Raw genomic sequence first — 7,500 nt, 5'->3', positions numbered from 1 at the left:
AAAGGCAGATATCGTCACGTATGAAAATGAAAAACAAATGCGTGTTCGAAATGAAGAATCCAACCCCTTTATTTACAGAACACTAATTAGACAGCTTTTCCATTAATTTCTAGGCCGAATAACCGAGAATGGACAATAGGATTTGTGCATTCTCTCTCTCTCTCTCTCTCTCTCTCTCTCTCGCCTTCGGGCACTGCTTTCTCTTGAGGTGTTTGTCTTCTAGGTCCTTCTTTCTCTTTTTAATACAGTTATAATAATTGCTGTGGTTTTCTTTTTTAATATCTCCCTTCCTTTCTCCCCCCTCCCTTCACACACACACACACACACACACACACACACACACACACACACACACACACACACACACACACACACACACACACACACACACACACACACGGACATTCCTCCACGCAGTCCCATATCCCAAGAGCATATTTTCTACAGGCATTTCCTTCATCCTACACGCTTCTCTCTCCCGCGTTTACACCCCCTTCCCCCTCCCCCTTGTTCCATACTTCCCTCCATATCTTCCTCCCACCTCTACAACTCTCTCTTTACCTCCATGTCTCACTCCAACATTTCCCTCTCCCTCCATGCTTCTCCCCAGCAATTCCTTCCCCTCTGTCATTTCTCCTCCTCCTCTTCCATGTTTCCTTTCTTACCTCTGTCACCTTCCTCCAACATTCTCCTCCCCCCTCCATGCTACCTTCCCTCCTTCCATCATTTTGTTCCCCCATCCTCTCTCCCTCCCTCATTATCATTCCTCCTTCATACTACCTTCCATGATTCACCCTCCTCTCATAAACAAGTCCTTCTATAGTCTCTTAAACATGTTCATCTTTAATCCACAGGGCATATGTCATGATATTTAAAACACACACACACACACACACACACACACACACACACACACACACACACACACACACACACACACACACACACACACACACACACACACACACACACACACACACACACACACACACACACACACACACACACACACACACACACACACACACACACACACACACACACACACACACACACACACACACACACACACACACACACACACACACACACACACACACACACACACACACACACACACACACACACACACACACACACACACACACACACACACACACACACACACACACACACACACACACACACACACACACACACACACACACACACACACACACACACACACACACACACACACACACACACACACACACACACACACACACACACACACACACACACACACACACACACACACACACACACACACACACACACACACACACACACACACACACACACACACACACACACACACACACACACACACACACACACACACACACACACACACACACACACACACACACACACACACACACACACACACACACACACACACACACACACACACACACACACACACACACACACACACACACACACACACACACACACACACACACACACACACACACACACACACACACACACACACACACACACACACATACACACACACACACACACACACACACACACACACACACACACACACACACACACACACACACACACACACACACACACACACACACACACACACACACACACACACACACACACACACACACACACAGCATACACCACCCGTTGCCTGACCTTCAACGACGACTCAGAGGTGCCATACAACCTTCGGAGGAAATGCTGCTTCCACCCAACACTTACCTGGGTATCAAGGTGGACCACACGACTACCTGCCACACCCACCCTCTTTCCGCCCTTGTACAGCCAAACAAACAACTATCTTTCCTGTTCTGAAGATAATTTACAGCTGGCGAAATAGAATGAAAACCCTGTCTGTACCAGTGCGTGTTTCAAATGGTTCAATTTTTCCGCTAAGTATTCGTAAAATTTTGGGAAGATACTATTACAACCTGATTCTTGTACAACCTAAATCTCAACCATCCACTGTCTCCTCAAGCCCCCCAGGTCCCTCTTCGGCCTCCTACAGGTTGACTTCGACCCAGTAGCCCTGCAGTACAACCCACCCAAGGGAGTAAACGTCAGTAGCCTCCCCTGCCAGACTACTCGATCCAGGTTAACTCTCAAAGGACCTCATGACTCACGCCCAGCCGAATATAATCACCTGGGGTTACCTGAAATACAAGAGCTGTTACGACCATGAGAAGGTTAATGGTAATGGTAATAACACACTTTGGTATTTACACGCTCAGCTTAATAAAATCGTCTGGCGTCAACTGCAGTAGAATACCAGAGCTGTCTTGATCATGAGAGGGCAATAACAAAGACATCACTGTGCTCCTCAGAGAATTATAAGATGTGTTAATTATGCAGTAACACAGACAGCGGCGTTACACACACAACACGTACACAATACAAACAAACGCACCCCCAGTCAACCAGGGATTCCGGTGTAAGACTTCATTCATAGATTTTAAATTTCAGAGGCATGAATGATGAGTGGATGGATGTGTGACTCATTCTCGTTGAGTATTCTGATGACATTCTGGATGCTGACCACACTTGTTGTGAAAAGGGAAATGCGGCAACGATGATGACGGTGACGATGATGATGATGATGGTGATAATGCAACAAGGAACACTCAGAGAGAGAGAGAGAGAGAGAGAGAGAGAGAGAGAGAGAGAGAGAGAGAGAGAGAGATTGATCAGTATCGATAATCACTTACATCTGTCTTTGCCTGTAGCCTTGACCTTCAACCAAAAGCTCTCAAAATCAAATTAATTTCGTTTTTGGCTGATCCTTAACACTTCCAGCAAGTCTGGTGCAAATCAGATAGTAACTGTTTAAGTTGACCATGTCCCACGACCTTGACATTTGACCTTTCAGTGTGATCTTGAGTTTTGACTGATTACTCCCAAAAGTCGATTGCTTTATCCATGCCTTACACCGAACCATCCCGAAAGTTTAGTGTATATCGGATAAAAACTTTAAATTGACCTTGCCATGTAATCTTGATCTTTGACCTATTGTCCTAAAAATAGTATGTCAACCATACGGGTGATCCCCAACCATTTCACCAAGTTTGGTCCAAATAAGAGTAAAGCTGTTTTATTTACTTTGTTCACACCTACACATGGGTAAGACGTTGAACTTGCCCTGTGATCTTGACCTTTGGCTTCTCAGAATCGAACGTCTTCGTTTCCCTCATACGTCCCACAAAGTTTGGTTTAACTTGGATGAGAATTGTTTAAGAAGACATTGCTAGGTCAGATTCCGACCCCGCCCTGTGATCTTGGCCAATGACATTTTGTATTAAAAAAAAAAAATAATCGGTTATACCTTTACACCTCAATCAACGTTGATACCAGTGAGATAAAAACAATTTGAGTTATATTCATACACACACACACACACACACACACACACACACACACACACACACACACACACACACACACACACACACACACACACACACACACACACACACACACACACACACACACACACACACACACACACACACACACACACACACACACACACACACACACACACACACACACACACACACACACACACACACACACACACACACACACACACACACACACACACACACACACACACACACACACACACACACACACACACACACACACACACACACACACACACACACACACACACACACACACACACACACACACACACACACACACACACACACACACACACACACACACACACACACACACACACACACACACACACACACACACACACACACACACACACACACACACACACACACACACACACACACACACACACACACACACACACACACACACACACACACACACACACACACACACACACACACACACACACACACACACACACACACACACACACACACACACACACACACACACACACACACACACACACACACACACACACACACACACACACACACACACACAGGGTCGAGTAGTTCCATTCACACATTTCCACAAAAGCGATAAAAGGCGTTATTTTACTGTGTTGGGAAATCAGTGTCTCATGTGTGAATGTCTGCATTCATAATTATCAATTTTTTTCATTTTAAGTATTCTGTTCGGTCTTGCAATTTTCTCTTCTGTTCTTTGCCTTCTATGCCTTTCTTTTATCTCCTCATCCGTATGTCTGTCTCTCTGGCTGTCTCTAACAATCTCTCCTTTCCTTTTCTTTCTATCTCTGCCTACCTGTCTGTCTCAAGCCTTTTTCTTCCTTTCCTTCAGAATGATTTATTTCTTCCCCCTCCCTCATTTTCACATACCTGGACATTCCTTTCCTCTTTCTCATGTCTTTCTACTTTTCACTGTAGGAATCCTTTATGTTCATATATTTTTCCCTTCATTCCTAATTCTCTCTCTCTCTCTCTCTTCTGTGTGTGTGTGTGTGTGTGTGTGTGTGTGTGTGTGTGTGTGTGTGTGTGTGTGTGTGTGTGTTCCTAAGGTCTGAGGTGACAGTCGTAATTAATAAATGTCTTATCAACGCACTGAAGTCTGAATGCTGGGAATTATTAACAGAAACTTTTCCTTTAGAAGCAAATCTATCAAGCTATTTTTATGCATCTTTCTTATTCGACCCCCTCTCCCTCCCCCCCCAAAAAAAAAGTGTCGTGCAGATCATCTGGCATCCACATATGAGCAGAGTAAATTCATCCTCCGTAAGCTAGAATAAAATACGTGTTTCTTTCTGTTTGACCAAATTGTTGATCGTAGTAGTTTTGAAAAGGTTCAGCGACAATAGCTTCTCTTCCACTTAGCAGGGTTATCTGACTCAAGCTGAAGAAGCAGAGTGGCGCAGTGGAAGCGTGCTGGGCCCATAACCCAGAGGTCCGTAGATCGAAACTACGCTCTGCTACATGAATGTTTTTAAAGGACACTCTATACCTAAGCAACAGGTGTACACGATGGTAATGAGAACAATATTCTTAGTAAAATAACCATTAGTAAGGACGAAGTATTGAAAAAAAAAAAAAATCCAAACCTCAAAAATCACTACTTCTGGACGAAATAAAAGTATATGAAAAATTATGAAGGAATCCAAGGAAGAATTATTTACAACATTATTTAATGATTCCTTAAGTTCAGGAGAAGTTCCAAAGGCGTGGTAGATCGCAAACTTAGTACCGAGTTTTAAAAAGAGTGATAAATCACATGCGTCTGATTATCTTCCGATAAGGCTGTCGTCAATAGCAGGAAAAATGCCCAAGTCTATTATAGCAAATAAAACTGGGGAACACTTAGACAGATTTAATCTCATGAATGAAAGTAAGCACGGATTCATGGAAGGATGATCCTGTCCCACAAACTTTTTATAATTCTTCTCAGAGGTCTCTGAGGTGGTTGATTATGAAAAGCTTACGATATTATTTATCTTGGTTTTAGTAAAGTTTTTGATAAGGTCCCACACGAAATGTTAGTTAGGAAGGTTCGAGAACATGGTAAGGACGGTGATATCTTAATATGGCTTGAATTCTGGCTGAAAGGACGAAAGTAGATTGTATTAATAAATGGAACCAAGTCGGATTGGGGATTAGTAACTATGGCGGTGTACCACAGGGATCAGTACTCGGTCCTTTATTAATTATTACATATATAAATGATTTAGACTTAGGAATCAGTAGCAGTATTAGATAATTTGCCGATGACAGGGCGTATCGATAACTCACCTGACGACTGTATTAGCCTAAAAAAGGACCTTGATATATTGTACAAATGGTCTAAAAATGAAATTTAATGTGGAGAAATGTAAAGTACCGATACTTAACGTAGGCAAGACCATCGAAGGTATTAAACACAACTTAGATAATACAGAAATTAATAAATCAGAAAGAGAGAGGGATCTATGAATGATTGTTAGTAAAGACCTCAAACCATGGCAACAGCGAATTAATGCAATAAATAAAACAAACAGAATTCTAGAAACTGTTTCGCGAAGCTTTAGCAATAGGCCATCTAAAGTAATACTACACATTTATTTAGCACTAGTAACGCCACATTTAAACTATGCAGTACAAATTTGGTGTCTGTACTATAAAATGAGTATAAATTCGTTAGAGTTACAGAGAAGAATGACAAAATTGGTACTTGATGTTCGGAACCTTTCATATGAATACAGACTAAAAGGACTAAATCTGCACACACAAGTTAGGCTAGAGTCAGGGGAGACTGAACTGGGGTGTTATACGTGGATGAAGGGAATAAATAAGGGAGGTATTAGCAAGTATGTGTACAAGACAGAACTAGAAGTAAAGGTTCCATACTAGATAAATGTAAGGAAATTGGTAGTAAGGAAATAAGTAGAAATTGGTTTGGCAATACGGTAGTGGACGAATGGAATTAGCTACCTAGTAATGTCGTTGCTGCCCTTCCAATATGAGTTTCAAGCAAAAGTTTGATAAGCGTACGAGTATGACAAAATAGGGGTGGGTAAGAAAAAAAAATCTAGTAACCAGTACTAATTCACTCTTTTTCCATTTCAGGTTTCATTAGAATAGTTTCTTTTCTCCTTTCACACTCTCCTATAAAATGTCCACGCCAGTTTTTCGATACTGCGTGGTGTTCCTTCTGACTTTTTCCTGCCGCTTCGGCTGGAGGGTTTGGTGGGTGGAAAGCCTTCTTCTTTGTTACCTTTGTCTTGTTCTAGTAGTTTAGTAATTCTTTTGGGAGCTGCTTAGCATGGGCCAACTGGCCTATTGCAGTTAACCTCTCTTGTTATGTTCGAATGTAAGATAAAATGCAAAAACAGGCATCTCGTGGAAAAATCGTTATACAAGGGTACTGATAAAATAAGTTCAAAGCAGCTACTACAAAACTAACTCCTTCGTCCTCAGCAAACTATTTGAGGACAGACTTTATCTCAGAGTTAACGTGTCAGTTAGGAGAACTAATGGAATAATGAAGTTAAAGAGATTTAGCAACAAAGATGAAACGACCTTAAGTACATTTTCATCATGTCTTGCTCTCCAGCAGCAATGGACTGAAGTATTGAGGCTATAAGGTAACGACAGGCACTACAATTACCCCTACTTCTTTAAAAATGTAGCTGCAGATGAAGAAGGTCAAGCTTTTGGAATTTGTTGTGGAAACACTATAATGCAACAAGGTAAACTGACATCTATTCGTAAGTGATATGCCATAAGGAGGGTATTACGTGTATTGTGCGTATTGCAGATAGTGACAAGTTGATAAAATGGGTTGCAGGGAAAACACGAACAATTAAATGACATGATATTTCCTGTGTTTTTTCTGCCGCCTATGATATCGACCACAAATTCCATTCATGTAGGAATCTCTTGCAGGAATCACTGACTGGAACGTTTTCCTGTATATCAGTGTCTGGCTTCAGTGACAAGGCATTTAGCTCCTCCTCACCTCTTCGGTAGATATTAAAGGTAAAACTGTTAGATTTCTATC

The 7,500-nt window shown here is 42.0% G+C and overlaps 1 non-coding gene across 1 annotated transcript; it reads left to right on the top strand.

Annotated features, from left to right (window-relative positions):
* Positions 1 to 4,870: 4,870 nt before the first annotated feature.
* On the top strand, positions 4,871 to 4,942 carry TRNAM-CAU (transfer RNA methionine (anticodon CAU)). Its single transcript has one exon. It is a non-coding gene; the product is annotated as a tRNA-Met (tRNA).
* The last annotated feature ends 2,558 nt before the right edge of the window (positions 4,943 to 7,500 follow it).

The sequence above is a fragment of the Coenobita brevimanus genome, chromosome 111, assembly GCF_032717465.1.
Source record: "Coenobita brevimanus isolate Jiangsu-jjx chromosome 111, ASM3271746v2, whole genome shotgun sequence".
Taxonomy (NCBI): Eukaryota; Metazoa; Arthropoda; class Malacostraca; order Decapoda; family Coenobitidae; genus Coenobita; species Coenobita brevimanus.
Note: the sequence above shows the minus strand (reverse complement) of the source record. Positions and strands in the feature narration are given on the sequence as shown.